General features: G+C 44.3%; 1 long non-coding RNA gene across 1 annotated transcript in view; it reads left to right on the top strand.

Annotated features, from left to right (window-relative positions):
- The window catches only part of LOC144609930 (uncharacterized), a 26,210-nt gene extending 8,636 nt beyond the window's left edge, over positions 1-17,574 (top strand). Inside the window, exons 2-6 of the long non-coding RNA XR_013549382.1 lie at positions 7-83; positions 2,042-2,062; positions 13,931-14,037; positions 15,753-15,813; positions 17,293-17,574. This is a non-coding gene — a long non-coding RNA (uncharacterized LOC144609930). The remainder of the gene's footprint in view (positions 1-6; positions 84-2,041; positions 2,063-13,930; positions 14,038-15,752; positions 15,814-17,292) is intronic.
- The last annotated feature ends 2,888 nt before the right edge of the window (positions 17,575-20,462 follow it).

Below are 20,462 nucleotides of genomic sequence, written 5' to 3' on the forward strand. Positions count from 1 at the left end.
CCAAAGATATCATCTGTCAAGTAGACCACTACCAGAATGGAGCTACAGCTCAAACGTAAAAGGAACCCACAACATCAAACACGGTGACGTATCTAACCCCAATTTCTTGTAGGGATGTTGATATCCCCAACATCTACGTTCAATGCTCTGACTGATGAAGGCCAATGTGCCTAAAGTCTTCTTGACCACCCTATCTACTTTCGAGGAACATTTTCCCGATAACAGGGTGACAAAAACTGAACCCAATATTCTACATGTTGCCTCACCAATATCTTGTGCAACTGTAATATGACCTCTCAAAGTCTATTTTTATTTCTAATTTGTTCTTGGTCTTCATCAGTCAGGGTATTGATTATATTACTATTCTCGGAACAGAAGCTAAATTTCAAACTGTGGAAGCCTACTTACCTGATCCCTATTTTGCCAAAAAATATCATCTGTGGAATAATTGTTTTTGTATTAGCCTGCAAAAGTGTCACAACAATCCTCTCTCTCCATTGGAATAAAAAACCATGGTTTGATAATCCTGGAAGGTATTCAAAAGACCATAAGGTCATAAGTGATAGGTGCAGAATTAGACCATTCGGCCATCAAGTCTACTCCGCCATTCAATCATGGCTGATCTATCTCATCCCTCCCAACACCATTCTCAGCCTCAGACCATTGACAGCCTCCACAGCCATCTGTGGCAAATCATTCCACAGATCCAACACCATCTGAATAAAGAAATTCCCTCCTCATCTCCTTCTTAAAGGAATGGTCCACTATTTCTGAGGCTTCTGCCCTCTGGTCTTAGACTATCCCACTAGTGGAAACATCCTCTCCACATCCAATCTATCCAAACCTTTCGCTATTCTATATGTTTCATTCTTCTAAACTCCAACGCCATCAAACGTCATCATATGTTAACCCCATTCATTCCTGGGATAATTCTTGTAAATCTGCTCTTGACCTTTTCCAGAGCCAATGCATCCTTCTTAGATATGGTGCCCAAAACTGTTCACAATAACTCCAAAATGCAGCCTGACCATGTGTCTTTTTCACCGTTCTATGTACTTGTGTTCCAGCTTTCGATACCGATAGAACTTTATTTATCCCAGGAGAGAAGTAAAGGATTTCAAGGAGCAATGTTAATCGACTGCAAAGTCACTAGAGTCATAGCGTATAACGGTAGGGTTTATGTGGCTTTAGATAGGCACACGGAAGTGCAGGGAATGGAGGAATATGGATAAGATTAAAAAGGAACGGCAAAAACCCGTAAGCACACGAAAGTACACAAAAGTGTTTTACTAGAATGATCCCGGGGATGATTGAGTTAATGTAACGGGCCTGTTCTCGCCTGGAGTTTTAAAGATGAAGGGGGGCCTGGATGAATCCTGGATGAATCCTGGATAGAGTGGATGTGGAGAGGACGTTTCCACTCGTAGGAGAGTCTAGGACCAGAGGCCATAACATCAGAATAAAAAAGACGTACGTATAAAAGGAGCTGAGGATGAATTCTTTAATCAGAGAGTGGTGAATCTCTGGAATTCATTGGCACAGAAGCTGTTGGGGCGTCAATTGATATCTTAAGGCCATCGACCATCAATCACCCATAGTCTATTTTAATTCAGTTTAGTTTTTGATAGACATGGAAACAAGGCCCTCCGGCCCAATGAGTCCTGGCCAACCCACAATCCTATCGGAAATACTGGGAACAATTTTTATTGAAGTCAATCACCCAACAAACCGCACGTCTTTTGGACTGTGGGTGGAAACCGGAGCACGCGGAGGAAACCCACTGAGTCCACAGGAGAACGTGCAAACTACGTACAGACAGCACCCTTAGTCAGGAACAAACCCGGGTCTCTGGCGTTGTAAGGCAGCAGCTCCACCACAGTGTTGCCCTCACCCGAGGATATTGTGAAGTGTATGTGGAGTCAATGGTGGGAAGTCTGGTCTATGTGATGGACTGGGCTATCTCTGCATTTTTTTGTAGCTTCAGACCGTAAATAAGTATATATTATAATACTGACTGTAATTTTCATATTTCTTCTGACAGAGACTTGTGGCTTAAATAAAGGTGAGTGGCTCTACTTAAATAAGGATACCGTGAGTATTTCAGACTGATTAGCCTTTCTGTGTCAGTGTTAAAACTTGATAGTCTCACAGAGACATATATAGCGTTCAAACAGGCGCCAGCCAAACTTGCACACGCCAACCAACATGCCACATCCCATCTCCCCGTTCATGGCCCACATCCCTCTAAACCTTTCCTATCCAGTCAACTGTCTAAACGTTCTTAAACGCTGTGATAGTACCTGTCACAACTACTCCCCCTCCCACCACCCGGCAGAATGCTTCATAGACCCACCAGCCTCCGTGTAAAAAACATTGCCCCCTCTGGCTCCCATTAAATTTTCTCCCCTTTCTTCACTCACCCCCCCCCCCCCCTCACCTTACACGTATGGCCTCTGGTTCTCGATTCCCCTAATCTGGGAAAGAGACTCTGTACATCTGCTTGATCTATTCCTCTCATGATTTTGAACAGCTCTATAAGATCACCCGTCATCCTCCTACACTCCAAGGATTAATGTCCGAGCATGACCCAACCTTTCCCTATAGCTCAGGTCCTCGAATCTTGGCAACATTTATTTAAATATTTTGGCATCCTTTCCGGCTTAACAGCATCTTCCCATAAATAGTGACCAAAATTGAACAAAATGCCCCAAATGTGGCCTTACCGATGTCGAGCACAGCTGCTATATTACCTTTGTCTTCCGGGTCTTGATTCCCCTATCTTGGGGTAAAAGTCTGCATTTACCCTATCTATTCCCCTCATGATTGCATACACTATAAGATCACCTCATCTTCTTGCGTTCCGAGGAATAAGGTTTTAGCCTGCTCAACCTCTCCCTATAGCTCAGACCCCCGAGTCCTGGCAACTTTCTGGTAAATTTTCTCTGCACCATTTCCAGCACATCAAGATATTTCCTATAATATGGTGAACACTATATTCCAAATGTGGCCTCAACAAAGTCTTACTGTAACATGCCTTCTCAATTTCTATACTCAATACTCTGACTGATGAAGTACATGTGCAAAGTCAGCCTCAGACGTTGACGACGGGAATGCATCTGCCTGCTCCGGCCGGGCCAGAGATCCAGAGCTGTGGCCGGAGGGGGCAAATCTGATCAGCCAATTGGCCGTGGAAGTCCCGATGAGGTTGGGATCAGCAGCCTCACCCGGCCTCAGCGTCACATTTTCGAGGCGGATGTACGGGAGGGATTTCAAGTATGCCCTTGTAATATGTTTACATTAAAGGAGGTGCAGGACCACCAGTTGCTGGATGATGGTCATGTATATTTGTGTTCCCGCTTTCAGGGAGTTATGGACTTGGGCCACAAGATCTCTCTGTACTTCGATGCCATTAAGGGTCCTTCCATTATCTATAGAATTTCCCTTGCATTCGACCTCCCAAATTGAAACACCTCGCACTTGCTCAGATTGAACTCCATCCGCCATTTCCCTACCCATTTCTGTAGCTGGTCTAGATCCCACTGAATACCTTGACAGCTTTCTTCAAAGTCCGCAACCCCAGCGGTTGCTAATTCATAAATAGCTGTTGTGTTAAAGTGCCTATACTACTTCAGCAAGTAAGAATTTTATTGTTCATTAAACTTAATTACATAGAAAAACAGAAAATAGGTGCAGGAGGAGGCCATTCGGCCCTTCGAGCCAGCACTACTGCCCTCTGTGGCAGAGAATTCCATAAATTCACAACTCTCTAGGTGAAAAAGTTCCTTATCGCCTCAGTTTTAAATGGCCTCCCCTTTATTCTAAGATTGTGGCCCCTGGTTCTGGACTCCCCTAACATTGGGAACACTAGTCTGAAGAAGGGTCTGAAGAAGGGTCTCGACCCGAAACGTCACCCATTCCTTCTCTCCCGAGATGCTGCCTGACCTGCTGAGTTACTCCAGCATTTTGTGAATACATCGATTTGTACCAGCATCTGCAGTTATTTTCTTATACTACTTGGGAACACTATTCCTGCATCTAGGTTATCCAGTCCATTTATAATTTTATATGTCTCTATAAGGTCCCCTATCATCCTTCTAAACTCCAGTGAATATAAGCCTAGTCTTTTCAATCTTTCCGCATATAACAGTCCCGCCATCCCAGGGATCAATCTCGTGAACCTACACTGCACTGCCTCAATTACAAGGATGTCCTTCCTCAAATTAGGAGACCAAAACTGTACAAAATACTCCAGGTGTGGTCTTACCAGGGCCCTACACAACTGCAGAAGAACCTCTTTACTCCTATATTGAAATCATCTCGTTTTGAAGGCCAACTTTCTTCACTGCCTGCTGTACCTGCACGCCAACTTTCAGTGACTGGTATACAAGGACACCCAGGTCTCGTTGCACTTCCCACTTACCTAACCTAACTCCATTGAGATAATAATCTGCCTCCTTGTTTTTGCCGCCAAAGTGGATAACCTCACATTTATCTATATTATACTGCTTCTGCCATGCATCTGCCCACTCACTAAACCTGCCCTGGTCATCCTGCAACATCCTAACATCAACTTCGCAGTTCACACTGCCACCCATATCATATCATCATATCATATCATATATATACAGCCGGAAACAGGCCATTTCGGCCCTCCAAGTCCGTGCCGCCCAGCGATCCCCGCACATTAACATTATCCTACACCCACTAGGGACAATTTTTATTTTTTTTAACATTTACCCAGCCAATTAACCTACATACCTGTACGTCTTTGGAGTGTGGGAGGAAACCGAAGATCTCGGAGAAAACCCACGCAGGTCACGGGGAGAACGTACAAACTCCGTACAGTACAACACCCGTAGTCAGGATCGAACCTGAGTCTCCGGCGCTGCATTCGCTGTAAAGCAGCAACTCTACCGCTGCGCTACCGTGCCACCCAGCTTTGTGTCATTTGCAAACTTGCTAGTGTTACTTCTAATTGCTTTGTCCAAATCATTAATATATATATATGGTAAACAGTTGCGGCCCCAACACCTAGCCTTGCGGCACTCCACTCACTGCTGCCTGCCATTCTGAAAAAGACCCGTTTACTCCATATCAACACCCTAACCCCAATACCATGTGCTCTAATTTTGCTCACCATCTCCCGTGTGGGACCTTATCAAAGGCTTTCTGAAGGTCTAGATACACTACATCCACTGGCTCCCCTTCATCCATTTTACTTGTCACATCCTCAAAAATTTCCAGAAGATTAGTCAAGCATGATTTCCCTTTCATAAATCCATGCTGACTTGGACTTATCCTTTTACTGCTATCCAAATGCACCTTTATTAACTCTTTAATAGTTGACTCGTGCATCTTCCCCACCACCGATGTCAGGCTAACTGGTCTGTAATTCCTCATTTTCTCCTTGCCCCTTTCTTGGAAAGTGGAATAAAATTAGCTATCCTCCAATCCACAGGAACTGATTCTGAATCTATTGAACATTGGAAAATGATCACCAATACTTCCACTATTTCTAGAGCCACTTCCCTGACTACCCTGTGATGCAGTTCATCAGGCCCTGGGGATTTATCAACCTTCAGTCCCATCACTCTACCCAATGCTATTTCTCGCCTAATGCAAATTTCTTTCATTTCCTCTATCCTCCAAGATCCTCTGTTGTCTAGTACATCTGGGAGATTGTTTACAGACCACTTAGTCTGATTATAGACCAGTTAGTCTGACATCAATGGTGGGGAAGATGCTGGAGTCAATTATAATTGCGGAACATTTAGATAGCAGTAACAGGATCGTTCCGAGTCAGCATGGATTTACGAAGGGGAAATCATGCTTTACTAATCTTCTGGAATTATTTGAGGATGTAACTAGGAAAATTGACAGGGGAGAGCCTGTGGATGTGGTGTACCTCGACTTTCAGAAAGCCCTCGACAAGGTCCTACATAGGAGATTAGTGAGCGAAATTAGAGCACATGGTATTGGGGGTAGGGTACTGGCATGGATAGAAAATTGGTTGGCAGACAGAAAGCAAAGAGTGGGGATAAATGTGTCCCTTTCAGAATGGCAGGCCGTGACTAGTGGGGTACCGCAAGGCTCGGTGCTGGGACCGCAGCTATTTACAATATACATTAATGACTTGGATGAAACATAGAAACATACATAGAAAATAGGTGCAGGAGTAGGCCATTCGGCCCTTCGAGCCTGCACCGCCAATCAATATGATCATGGCTGATCATCCAGCTCAGTAACCTGTACCTGCCTTCTCTCCATAACCCCTGATCCCTTTAGCCACAAGGGCAACATCTAACTCCCTCTTAAATATAGCCAATGAATAGGCCTCAACTACCTTCTGTGGCAGAGAATTCCACAGACTCACCACTCTCTGTGTGAAGAAATGTTTTCTCATCTCGGTCCTAAAAGACTTCCCCCTTATCCTTAAGCTGTGACCCCTGGTTCTGGACTCCCCCAACATCGGGAACAATCTTCCCGCATCTAGCCTCTCCAACCCCTTAAGAATTTTATATGTTTCTATAAGATCCCCCCTCAGTCTTCTAAATTCCAGCGAGTACAAGCCTAGTCGATTCAGTCTTTCTTCATATGAAAGTCCCGCCATCCCAGGGATCAATCTGGTGAACCTTCTCTGTACTCCCTCTAAGGCAAGAACGTCTTTCCTCAGATTAGGAGACCAAAACTGCACACAATACTCCAGGTGCGGTCTCACCAATGCCCTGTACAACTACAGTAGAACATCCCTGTTCCTAAACTCAAATCCTCTTGCTATGAATGCCAACATACCATTCGCTTTCTTCACTGCCTGCTGCACCTGCACGCTTGCTTTCAATGACTGGTGCACCATGACACCCAGATCACGTTGCATCTCCCCTTCTCTTAATAGGTCACCATTCAGGTAATACTCTGCTTTCCTGTTCTTGCCGCCAAAGTGGATAACCTCACATTTATCCACATTATATTGCATCTGCCATGCATTTGCCCACTCGCCTAATCTATCCAAGTCACTCTGCAGCCTCCTAGCATCCTCCTCGCAGCTAACACTGGCACCCAGCTTCGTGTCATCCGCAAACTTAGAGATGTTGCATTCAATTCCCTCGTCCAAATCATTAATATACACTGTAAATAACTGGGGTCCCAGCACTGAGCCTTGCGGTACCCCACTAGTCACTGCCTGCCATTCCGAAAAGGACCCGTTTATTCCTACTCTTTGCTTCCTGTCCGCCAACCAATTTTCTATCCACCTCAACACTGAACCCTCAATACCGCGTGCTTTAAGTTTGTACACCAATCTCCTATGTGGGACTCTGGGATGCAGCCTCGGGAGAGAAGGAATGGGTGACGTTTCGGGTCGAGACCCTTCTTGAGACTTCTTGATCTGTCTTTAATCCATTTAATTTACCTAACACCACTTCCCGACTAACCTGGATTTCCCTCAGTTCCTCCATCTCATTAGACCCCCGGTCCCCCGCTATTTCCGGCAGACTGTTTATGTCTTCCTTAGTGAAGACAGAACCAAAGTATTTGTTCAATTGGTCTGCCATCTCCTTGTTCCCTATGATCAATTCACCCGTTTCTGACTGCAAGGGACCTACATTTGTCTTAACTAATCTTTTTCTCTTCACATATCTATAAAAGCTTTTGCAGTCAGTTTTTATGTTCCTTGCCAGTTTTCCCCTCATAATCTATTTTCCCTTTCTTAATTAAGCCCTTTGTCCTCCTCTGCTGGACTCTGAATTTCTCCCAGTCCTCTGGTATGCTACTTCTTCTGGCTAATCTGTATGCTTCATCTTTTGTTTTAATATTATCCTTGATTTCCCTTGTTAGCCACGGATGCACTACCTTTCCTGGTTTGTTCTTTTGCCAAACTGGGATGAACACTTGCTGTAGTTCATCCATGCAATCTTTAAATGCCTTCCATTCCATGTCCACCGCCAACCCTTTCAGCATCAATTGCCAGTCTATCTTGGACAATTCACGCCTCATACCCTCATGAAGGGATTAAAAGTACCATTAGCAAATTTGCAGATGATACAAAGCTGGGTGGCAGTGTGAACTGTGAGATAGATGCTATGAGGTTGGAGGGTGACTTGGACAGGTTGTGTGAGTGGGCGGATGCATGGCAGCTGCAGTTTAATGTGGATAAGTGTGAGGTTATCCTCTTTGGTGGTAAGAATAGGAAGTCAGATTATTATCTGCATGGTGTCAAGTTAGGAAAAGGGGACGTACAACGAGATCTATGTGTCCTAGTGCATCAGTCACTGAAAGGAAGCATGCAGGTACAGCAGGCAGTGAAGAAAGCCAATGGAATGTTGGCCTTAATAACAAGAGGTTATTGTGTGGGGATAGTAAGGAGTAAGACATGTGTGATCTCCCGGACAAGTTTCGATCGCCTAGCTTGGGGTCGGAGAGGAATTTCCCGGATTTTTCCCCCCAAATTGGCCTGGGTTTTTTATCCGGTTTTTCGCCTCTCCCAGGAGATCACTCAGTTCTTTTGGGTGGGCGGTTGGAGCGGTTGGAGCAGCGGCCGGGCGGTAGGTTTAGAAACCGAGCACGGGGCTTTGTTTGGGGAGTATGAGTGCCAGGGCAGTTTATTGTTCTGGGTGTCGGATGTGGGGAATCTGGGAGTCTGATATTCTTCCAGACATCCACATCTGCTCCAGGTGCGACGAGATGGGGCTCCTAAGGGACCGTATTAGGAACCTGGAGCGGCAGATTGATGACCTCCGTCTGGTCAGGGAGAGTGAGGAGGTTATAGAGAGGAGTTACAGAGAGGTGGTCACTCCAAGACCACGGGAGGTAGACAAGTGGGTCACGGTTAGGGGGGCAAGGAGCAGAGGCAGGGACTAGAGATTACCCCGGTGGCTGTACCCCTTGGAAATAAGTACTCCTGTTTAAGTACTGTTGGGGGGAACAGCCTACCTGGGGGCAGCGACGGTGCCCGGGCCTCTGGCACGGAATCCGGCCCTGTTGCTCAGAAGGGTAGGGAAAGGAAGAAGAGAGCGATAGTAATAGGGGACTCTATAGTGAGGGGATCAGATAGGCGATTCTGTGGACGCAGTCGGGAGACCCGGATGGTGGTTTGCCTCCCTGGTGCCGGTGTCCGGGATGTGTCTGAGCGTGTCCAGGATATCCTGAAAGGGGAGGGAGAGGTCGTGGTACATATAGGTACCAACAATATAGGTAGGATAAGGGAAGAGGTCCTGAAAGGAGAATTTAGGGGACTGGAAGAGAGTTAAAAAAAAGGACTTCCAAAGCAATAATCTCAGGCTTACTGCCTGTGCCACGCGATAGTGAGAATAGGAATGGAGTGAGGTGGAGGATAAATACGTGGCTGTGGAACTGGTGCAGGGAGCAGGGATTCAAGTTTCTGGATCATTGGGACCTCTTCTGGGGTAAGTATGACCTGTACAAAAAGGACGGGTTGCATCTGAACCTGAGAGGAACCAATATCCTGGCGGGGAGATTTGCTAAGGTAATTGCAGAGACTTTAAACTAGTACGGTTGGGGGGAGGGACTCAAACACAGATAGCTAATAGGCAGTGTGTGAGGCAGGAGGCAGAAAAGGGAAACACTCAGACCCAATATGTAGGAGAGAAAGAAGTGAAAAGAAATAAACTGAGAATAAGAAATGATGTGTCCCTTAAATGTGTATATTTTAATGCTAGGAGCATTGTAAGAAAGGTGGGTGAGCTTAGAGCCTGGATTGACATACGGAAAATTGAAATCACCCACAATCACTACATAGACTGGGAATCACATTCTGTTAAAGGACTGGATGGTTTGGAGTTTGTAAAATGTGTGCAGGATAGTTTTTTGCAGCAATACGTAGAGGTACCTACCAGAGAAGGGGCAGTGTTGGACCTCCTGTTGGGAAATGAGACGGGTCAGGTGACGGAGGTATGTGTTGAGGAGCACTTTGGGTCCAGTGATCACAATGCAATTAGTTTCAATATAATTATGGAGAAGGTCAAATCTGGACCAAGGGTTGAGATTTTGGATTGGAGAAAGGCTAATTTTGAGGTGATGAGAAAGGATTTAAAAGGAGTGAAATGTGATTTTTTGTTTTATGAAAAGGATATAATAGAGAAATAGAGGATATTTAAAGGTGAAATTTTGAGAGTACAGAGTCTTTATGTCCCTGTTCGGTGGAAAGGAAAGAATAATAATTTGAAAGAGCCGTGTTTTTCCAGGGAAATTGGACACTTGGTTCGGAAAAAGAGGGAGATATATAATAAATATAAGCGGCAGGGAATAAATGAGGTTCTTGAAGAATATAAAGAATGGAAAAGGAATCTTAAGAAGGAACTTAGAAAAGCGAAAAAAAGATATGAGGCTGCTTTGGCAAGTAATGTAAAAGTAAACCCCAAGGGGTTCTACAGATATGTCAATAGCAAAAGGATAGCGAGGGACAAAATTGGTCCATTAGAGAGTCAGAGTCGACAGCTATGTGCTGAGCCGGCAGAAATGGGGGAGATATTAAGCAATTTATTTTCTTCGGTATTCACCGAGGAGAAGGATATTGAATTATGTGAGGTAAGCGAAACAAGTAGAGTAGTGATGGAAATTATGAGGATTAAAGAAGAGGAGGTACGGACACTTTTGAAAAATATAAAAGTGGATAAGTCTCCAGGTCCTGATAGGATATCCCCTAGGACATTGAAGGAAGTTAGTGCAGAAATAGCAGGGGCAATGACGGAAATATTTCAAACGTCATTAGAAACGGGGATGGTGCCGGAACATTGGCGCATTGCGCATGTTGTGCCTTTGTTTAAAAAAGGTTCTAAAAGTAAACCTAGCAATTATAGACCTGTTAGTTTGACGTCTGTGGTGGGAAATTTAATGGAAAAGATACTTAGGGACAATATATATAATTATATGGATAAACAAAGCCTGATTAGAAACAGTCAACATGGATTTGTGCCTGGAAGGTCATGTTTGACTAATCTTCTTGAATTTTTTGAAGAGGTTACCAGGGAAATTGATAAGGGCAAGGCTGTGGATGTTGTCTATATGGACTTCAGTAAGGCATTTGACAAGATTCCACATGGTAGGTTGATTAAGAAGGTTAAATCGTTGGGTATTAATAGTGAGATTGCAAGATGGATTCAACAATGGCTGAATGGGAGATACCAGAGGGTAATGGTTGACAACTGTATGTCAGGTTGGAGGCCAGTGTCTAGTGGAGTACCCCAAGGATCTGTGTTGGGTCCACTGTTGTTTGTCATTTACATTAATGATCTGGATGATGGTGTGACAAATTGGATTAGTAAATATGCAGATGATACTAAGATAGGTGGTGTAGTTAATAATGAAGTAGAGTTTCAAAGTCTACAGAGAGACTTGGGCCTTTTGGAAGGGTGGGCTGAAAGATGGCAGATGGAGTTTAATGCTGATAAGTGTGAGGTGCTGCATTTTAGTAGGACAAATCAAAATAGGACGTACAGGGTAAATGGTAGGGAATTGAGGAATGCAGTGGAACAGGGGGATCTGGGAATAACTGTGCATTGTTCCCTGAAGGTGGAATCTCATGTGGATAGGGTGGTGAAGAAGGCGTTTGGTATGCTTGCCTTTATAAATCAGAGCATCGAATATAGAAGTTGGGATGTAATGTTAAAATTGTACAGGGCATTGGTGAGGCCGAATCTGGAGTATGGTGTGCAGTTCTGGTCGCCAAATTATAGGAAGGATGTCGACAAAATGGAGAGGGTACAGAGGAGATTTATTATAATGTTGCCTGGGTTTCAGCACTTAAGCTACAGAGAGAGGTTGAACAGGTTGGGTCTTTATTCTTTGGAGCGTAGAAGGTTGAGGGGGGATTTGATAGAGGTTTTTAAAATTTTAAGAGGGACGGACAGAGTTGACGTGGTTAGGCTTTTCCCTTTGAGAGTGGGGAAGATTCTAACAAGGGGACATAGCTTTAGAATTGAGGGACAAAATTTTAGGGGTAACATGAGGGGTAACTTCTTTATTTAGAGGGTGGAGGCTGTATGGAATGGGCTTCCGGTGGATGTGGTGGAGGCAGGATCGATTTTATTATTTAAGAGTAAATTGGATAGGTATATGGATAATAGGGGATTAGAGGGTTATGGTCTGAGAGCAGGTAGATGAGACTAGGTGAGAGAGAGTGGTCGGCGTGGACTGGTAGGGCCGAACGGGCCTGTTTCCGTGCTGTAGTTGTTATATGGTTATATGGTTAAGAGGTGTTGAGTATAGGAGCAAAGAGGTCTTTCTGCAGTTGTACAGGGCCCTAGTGAGACCGCACCTGGAGTACTGTGGGGAGTTTTGGTCTCCAGATTTGAGGAAGGATATTCTTGCTATTGAGGGCGTGTAGCGTAGGTTTACTAGGTTAATCCCCGGAATGACAGGACTGTCATATGTTGAATGACTGGAGCGACTGGGCTTGTATACACTGGAATTTAGACGGATCAGAGGGGATCTTATCGAATCATATAATATTATTAAGGGGTTGGACACGTTGGAGGCAGGAAGCATGTTCCCAATGTTGGGGGAGCACTGAACCAGGGGCCACCGTTTAAGAATAAGGGGTAGGCCATTTAGAACGGAGATGAGGAAAAACTTTATCAGTCACAGAGTTGTAAATCTGTGGAATTCTCTGCCTCAGAAGGCAATGAAGGCCAAATCCCTGAATGCATTCAAGAGAGAGCTAGATAGAGCTCTTAAGGATAGCGGAGTCAGCGGGTATGGGGAGAAGGCAGGAACGGGGTACTGATTGAGAATGATCAGCCATGATCACATTGAACGGTAGTGCTGGCTCGAAGAGCCGAATGGCCTACTCCTGCAGCTATTGTCTATTGTCTATTGTCTTCCTTATTGAACATGGATCCGAAGTACCTGTTCAACTCTTCTGCCATTTCCTTGTTACCCATAATGATTTCACCCGTGTCTGCCTTCAAGGGACCCACATTTGACTCTGCTACTCTTGTTCACTTAACATATCTAAAGAAGCTTTTACTGTCCTTCTTTGTATTCTTGGCCAGCTTCCCCTCGTACTTCATCTTTTCAGCCCGTATTGCCCGTTTTATTAGCTTCTGTTGTCCTTTGAAATTTTCCCAATCCTCTGCTTCCCCCTACTCTTTGCTGTGTTATGCATCTTTTCTTTTAGTTTTATTCCATCCCTAACTTCCCTTGTCAGCCACGGTTGCCTCCTACTCCCCTTAGAATCTTTCTTTCGCTTTGGAATGAAATGATCCTGCATCTTCCGGATTATGCCCAGAAATTGATGCCGTTGCTGTTCCACCATCATTCCTGCTAGGATCCCTTTCCAGTCGACCTTCGCCAGATCCTCTCTCATGCCTTCATAGTCCTCTTTGTTCAACTGCAACGCTGACACTTCCGATTTAACCTTCGCCCTCTCAAATTGCAGATTAAAACTAATCATATTATGATCACTACCTCCAAGCGGCTCCTTTAATTTGAGTTCCTATCAAATCTGGTTCATTGGACAACACTAAATCCAGAATTGCCTTTTCTCTGGTAGGCTCCAGGACAAGCTGTTCTAAGAATCCTTCTCGGCGGCATTCTATAAACTCTTTCATGGATTCCATAACCAACCTCATTTTCCCAGTCTACCTGCATCTTGAAATTCCCCATCACCACAATAGCATTACCTGTGTTACATGCCAGTTTTCACTCCTGCTGCAACTTACACCCTACATCCGGGCTACCATTTGGGGGTCTGTCGATAATTCCAATTGGTGTCTTCTTACCTTTACAATTCCTCAACTCTATCCACAGTGACTCTACCTCGTCATTGCGTATGTCACCCCTCGCAAAGGACTGAATTTCGTCCCTCACCAACAGAAATACCCTACCGCCTCTGCCCAACTGCCTGTCCTAAAGGATTCTTATAACTCCATTAAAATTCTTTACTAAAGATGTTCTTTACCCTTTCTGTTCCCAGAAGCTAAAATCCAGACAATGGAAGCTGCAAAACTGACTTACCTGATCCTGATTTGCAAGAGTATTCTCTATGGAATAATTATTTCTGTGTTAGCTTGCAAAACCAAGGTAAGTCTTTCCGGCGAAAAAAAATCCATATATATATATCCAAGATATATCTTATTGAGTATAGAAGTTGTGAGAGCATGCTGCAGTCATATGAGATGTTGGGGAGGCTAGAGTTAGAATATTGTGTTCCGTTTTGGGCACTATTATAGGAGGGAGGTTGTCAAATTTGAAATGCTTCAGAGAGGATTCACCACAATGTTGCCAGGATTCGAGGGACTGAGTTATATGGTGAGGTTGAGCAGGCTAGGGCTTTATTGCTTGGAGCGCAAGAGGGGGACAGGTGATCTTATAGAGGTGTACAAAATCACGAGAGGAATAGATCGGGTAGTCTTTTGCTCAGAGTATGGGAATCAAGGACCAGAGGACATAGGTTAAGGTGTGTGTGGGGGGGGGGGGGCTTTCCCCATCCTCCTCACCTTAATCTGTCTCCGTTGGATTCCCGATTCCCCAGCCCTGGATAAAAGACTCTGCGCGTTCAACCTATTTATTCTCCTCATGATTTATACAACTCCATAAGATCACCCCTCTTCCTCCGGCACTCCTAGGAACAAATTCCTTTGCTGCCCAACCTCTCTCTGCAGGTCAGGCTTTTGAGTCTTGGGAATGTCCTTGTAAATCTTCTCTGCCTCTTTCCAATATTAAACAAAGGGACACAAATTGCTGGAGTAACTCAGCGGGTCAGGCAGCATCTCTGGAAAACGTGGATAGGGGTGAGAAGGGTCGCGACCCAAATCATTACGTATCGATAATCTCCAGAACCAGATACATGGACAAGAAAGGTTTACAGGGATATTCAATTTTGTTGTAACGTGTACCATGTTGAAAAGCTTTTGTTGCGTGCTATGCAGTCATCGGAAAGACTATATATGGTTCAATCAAGCCATCCACAGTGTAAAGATAAAGGATAAAGGGAATAAAGTTTAGTGCAAAGATATATCATTGGTCCAATAAAGTCTGATTTAAGATAGTTCAACGATTTTAAATGAGGTCGACGGGAAATCAGGACCGCTCTCTAGTTGGTGAGAGGGCGGTACAGTTGCCTGATGACAGCTGGAGCGAGACTGTTACGGAATCGTGAGGTATGCGTTTTCAAACTTCGGTACCCAGACCCCGATGAGTGAGGGGAGAAATGGGAGTCACCAGGGTGAGACTGGTCCTTGATTATGCTGGTGGCCTTGGCGGGGCAGTGTGGTGTGGATGGATTCAATGTTTGGTTTGCAAGATTGTCTGTGCTGCATCCACACCTGTCTCCTGTGATTTCGTGCGGTCTGAGATGGAGCTGTTCCCAAACCATGTTGCGATGCATCCCGATAAAATGCTTTCTACGGCACACCTGTAGAAGTTGGTGAGGATTGTTGGGGACATGCCAAATATTCTAAGTATTCAGAGGAAGTAGAGACGTTAATGTGCTTACCAGAGACATGAGCCAAACAGGGGCAGGTGGGACAGTGTAGATGGGACACCTTGGTTTGCATAGGCAAGTTGGGCCAAATAGCCTGTTTCGATGCTGTATTGACTCTGACCCTCTATGCCGCTTCTCTCCCTGCCTCTCTTTATTGCTCTCTCTCCTTCTCCCCCCTCACCCCCACCCGCCGCGCATCCCCCCCTCCCCCCCCCCCCCCCCGCCTCGTCCCTTGCTTTCCCTCTACCCGTTTTCTTCAGGTCAAGACCCTGCTGCATACTCAAATATTAATATTGTATCTTTCTTATTTCAGGCATCTTACAACAAGAGGTTTGATTGAGGGACCAATGAGATTCAACAACAGCGGTACAAAAGTAAGACATGTATCACACCCTGTATCAAATTAGCTTAGAGAACATTGAACGTTATAGCACAGGATCAGGCCCTTCAGCCCGCAATATTTGGCCAGAAACGATGCCAAGTTAATCTGATCTCCTCTGCCTGCATGTGATCCATATCCCTCCATGCCATGCATATCTATGTGCCTATCTAAAAACCTGTTAAACGCCAGTATCCTATCTGCCTCCACTACCGCCCCCGGGAGCGCGTTCCAGGCGCCCACCCCCTCTTGCGTAAACAAACCTTTCCCGGCGCATCTCATTTAAACTTTGCCCTCTCAGCTTAAATCTATGATCTCTCATAATTTTATAAATTTCATCAAGTCTCTCCTCAGTCTCTGACATTCCAGCTAAATGTTTGCTCAGATGAAATTCTATCTGTCATTTCCCTGGACATTTCTGTAGCTGTGAGCAGCACAGTGGCACAGTTGGTGGAGCCGCTGCCACACAGCGCCAGAGACCCGGACTCGATCCTGATCTCGGATGCTGTCCTTGTGGAGTTTGCACGTTCTCCCTGTTCCACCCAGTGCTTTGATTTCCTGATCTTTGAATTTATATCAATTTTCTGATTTTTGATTTTATATCAATGTTTCATGATTTTATTAAGGTATCAAGTTGGGCCAAAACCTCTCCTACATTGGTGAAGTACCCTCTCCTTACCCCCTTCCCTCCCCAACCCCCTCCCCCTCCCCTCCCCCTCCACTCCCCCTCCCTCCACCACCTCCCTCCCTCCCTCCTTCCCTCCCTCCCTCCCTAGGAGATAGATTTACACATTAAAATGTGAATAACTTTTAAAATATAACACCGATTTCAATGAAACTTCCTCCATTAGCACCAAAGGGATGACGGTGAGTAAGGTGGGCCTAAAATTATCGCGCTTTCGCTGTAGTTCTGCAACAAACAAACAAACAAACAAACGAGAGTTTTAGTATATTGATGATTCTGTGGGTTTTATGCTTTCGTGACTTTTTTTACATTGTGATTCCATGAATTATATCTATGATTCCATAATTTCATAAGATCAAGATTACATGATTCCTATTTTGTGATTTTGACCCATGATTCTAGGATGTCATGATGTTATAACTTCATGATTCTACAATAGCATAATTTCTCACTTCATTGATCCATGATTTTAATGATTTTGTGGCTTTATCATTTCATGATTCCTTGATATCTCTGATTTCAGATTTATTTAACTTTTCGATATCTTTGATTTTAAGATTGTATAAATTCATTGTTCCATGATATCCCTCATTTCAGGATTGCATAATTTCCTGATACCGTCTCCAATTTCAACATTGTATGACTTCATGATTTCTATGATTTTGAGGCTTTTTGACATTGTGATTCTATGATATCCCTGAATACAGGATTGTATAATTTAGTAATTATGTGATATCCCTGATTTCACTTTTGTGTAACTTCATGAATCCATGATACCTCTGATTTCAGGCTTCCATAACTACAACTATGACTTCAAGATTATTCGAACCTACTTTTCCTTCGATTTGCAATCATTTTGGAATATTAATTTGCTTTGTTGCGTTAGTTAAGTGCGTTTGCTCATGACCGTGTTACCTGTTCGACTCGGGAATCAATTTGCTTGAAAATTCCAGAGAGCTCGTTTTCCGACTGTGGACATTAAACTAAGATCTTTGCAGAGCCCTCTGAATTCACCAGAGAACTTGCAATCTGGCACTGTTTATTATGTACATGGTGATATCATAAGCAATAAAGAGAGTGTTACTGCAAATAAATCCCTCGTTTCTCATTTACTTATGTCACAGTTGCATAAAACAAAAATTGCCAGAATTCAAAGGGCAGCTGCAGAAAGTTTATAGGTTACAGGAGCAGAATTAGTCAAGTCTATTCCATCCTTCAATCATGGCCGATCTACAGTATATTTCCCTCTCAGCCACATTGTCTCGCCTTCTCCCCATAACCCCTAACGCCCGTACTAATCAAGAATCTGTCAAACGCCACCTTTATCTATTGACCTAGCATCCACAGCTGTCTGTGGCAACAAATTCCACAGATTCACCACTCTCTGGCTACAGAAATACCTCCTCATCTTTCTAATGGAACATCCTTTTATTCTGAGGCTGTGTCTTCTGGTCCTAGACTCTCCCACAAATTATAAAAACAACATCTACACATCCACTCTATCCAGACCTTTTACTATTCAGTATGTTGCTATGAGGTCCCCCTCATCCTTCTAAACTGCAGCGAGTAATAGAAACATAGAACCATAGAAAATAGGTGCAGGAGGAGGCCATTTGGCCCTTCGAGACAGCACCCCCATTCATTGTGACCATGGCTGATTATCAATAATCAGTAACCTGTACATGCGTTCTCCACATATCCCCTGATTCCACTAGCCCCTAGACCTCTATCTAACTCTTTAAAATTCATCCAGTGAATTGGCCTCCATTGCCCTCTGTGGCAGAGAATTCCACAAATTTACAACTCTCTGGGTGAAAAAGTTTCTCACCTCAGTTTTAAATGGCTTTCCTTTATTCTTCGACTGCGGCCCCTGGTTCTGGACTCCCTCAACACTGGGAACATTTTTCCTGCATCTACCTTGTCCAGCACTTGTATAATTTTATACGTCTCTGTAAGATTCCCTCTCATCCTTCTAAGCTCCAGTGAATACAAGCCCAGTCTTTCCAATCTTTCCTCATATGACAGTTCCGCCATCCCAGGGATCTCGTGAATCTACGCTGCAATGCCTCAATTACAAGGATGTCCTTCCTCAAATTAGGAGACCAAAACTGCACCTAATACTCCAAATGTGGTCTGACCAAGGCCCTTTACAACTGCAGATGGACCTCTTTGCTCCTATACTCAAGTCCTCTCGTTATGAAAGCCAAAATGCCATTAGCTTTCTTCACTGCCTGTTGTACCTGCACGCTTACCTTCAGTGACTGGTGTACAAGGACACCCAGGGCTCGCTGTACTTCCCCCTTCCCTAACTTGACACCATTGAGATAATAATCTGCCTCCATTTCTTCCCGCCAAAGTGGATAATCTCACATTTATCTGCATTGTACTGCCTCTGCCATGCATCTGCCCACTCCCTCAACCGGTCCAGGTCACCCTGCAACCTCCTAACATCCACTTCGCAGTTCACTCTGCCACCCAGCTTTGTGTTGTCTGCAAACTTGCTAGTGTTACTTATAATTCCTTCATCCAAATCATTAATACATATGGTGAATAGTTGCGGCCCCAACACCGAGCCTTGCGGGACTCCACTCGCTACTGCTTTTCATTCCGAAATGGACCCGTTTACTCCTACTCTTTGCTTCCTGTCTGCCAGCCAATTCTCTGTCCATGTCAATACCTCACCCCCAATACAATGTGCTCTAATTTTGCGCAGTAACTGCCCGTGTGGGACCTTATCAAAGGCTTTCTGAAAGTCTAGATACATTACATCCACTGGCTCCCCTTCATCCATTTTACTTGTTACATCCTCAAAATATTCCAGAACATTAGTCAAGCATGACTTCCGTTTCATAAATCCATGCTGACTTGGACTAATCCTTTTAATGCTATCCAAATGTGCCGTTATTACCTCTTTAATAATTGACTCCAGCATCTTCCCCACCACCGATGTCAGGCTAAATGGTCTATATTTCTCCGTTTTCTCTCTCGCTCCTTTCTTGAAAAGTGGGATAACATTAGCTACCCTCCAATTCACAGGAAATGATCCTGAATCTATTGAACATTGGAAAATGATCACCAATGCGTCCACGATTTCTAGAGTCACCACCTTGAGTACCCTGGGATGCAGACCATTAGGCCCTGGGGATTTATCAGCCATCATTCCCATAAGTCAACCCAATACTATTTCTCGCCTAATGCAAATTTCTTTCAGTTTCTCTGTCTGCCTAGATCATCTTTCCTCTAGTACATCTGGGAGATTGTTTGTGTCTTCGTTAATGAAGACTGATCCGAAGTACCTGTTCAACTCTTCTGCCATTTCCTTTTTACCTCTAATTATTTCACCCGTTTTTTCCTTCAAGGAACCGACATTTGTCTTTGCTAATCTTTTTCTCTTAACATACCTAAAGAAGCTTTTAGTGTCCTCCTTTATATTCTTGGCCAGATTCCCCTCATACTTCATCTTTCAGCCCGTATTGCCCGTTTTGTTACCTTCTGCTGTTGTTTGGAAGTTTCCCAATCCTCTGGCTTCCCGCTACACTTTGCTATGTTGTACATCATTTCTTTTAGTTTTATTCCATCCCTAACTTCCATTCTCAGCCACAGGTGCCTCCTACTCCCCTTAGAATCTTTCTTCTACTTTGGAATGAAATGATCCTGCTTCTTCTGGATTATGCCCAGAAATCCCCGCCTTTGCTGTTCCACCGTCATTCCTGCTAGGATCCCTTGGTGCAGAACCAGTGTCATCAAATACGAAGAAATTAAGCTAATCATCCTTGGATCATTCATGTAATCCTCCGCTGGACCCTCTCCAATTCAGGAGTTGGCAAGGTTGAGCTGGCTAAGCGTTTATACCTTGGAATACTGTAGATGTTTAACTTATTGTTTCGAGGAAGACATTTGACAAGGTTCCGCATGGTTGGCTGCCTTGGAAGGTTAGATCCAGGGAGACAGAGCTGAAT

The sequence above is a fragment of the Rhinoraja longicauda genome, chromosome 35, assembly GCF_053455715.1.
Source record: "Rhinoraja longicauda isolate Sanriku21f chromosome 35, sRhiLon1.1, whole genome shotgun sequence".
Classification (NCBI taxonomy): Eukaryota; Metazoa; Chordata; class Chondrichthyes; order Rajiformes; family Arhynchobatidae; genus Rhinoraja; species Rhinoraja longicauda.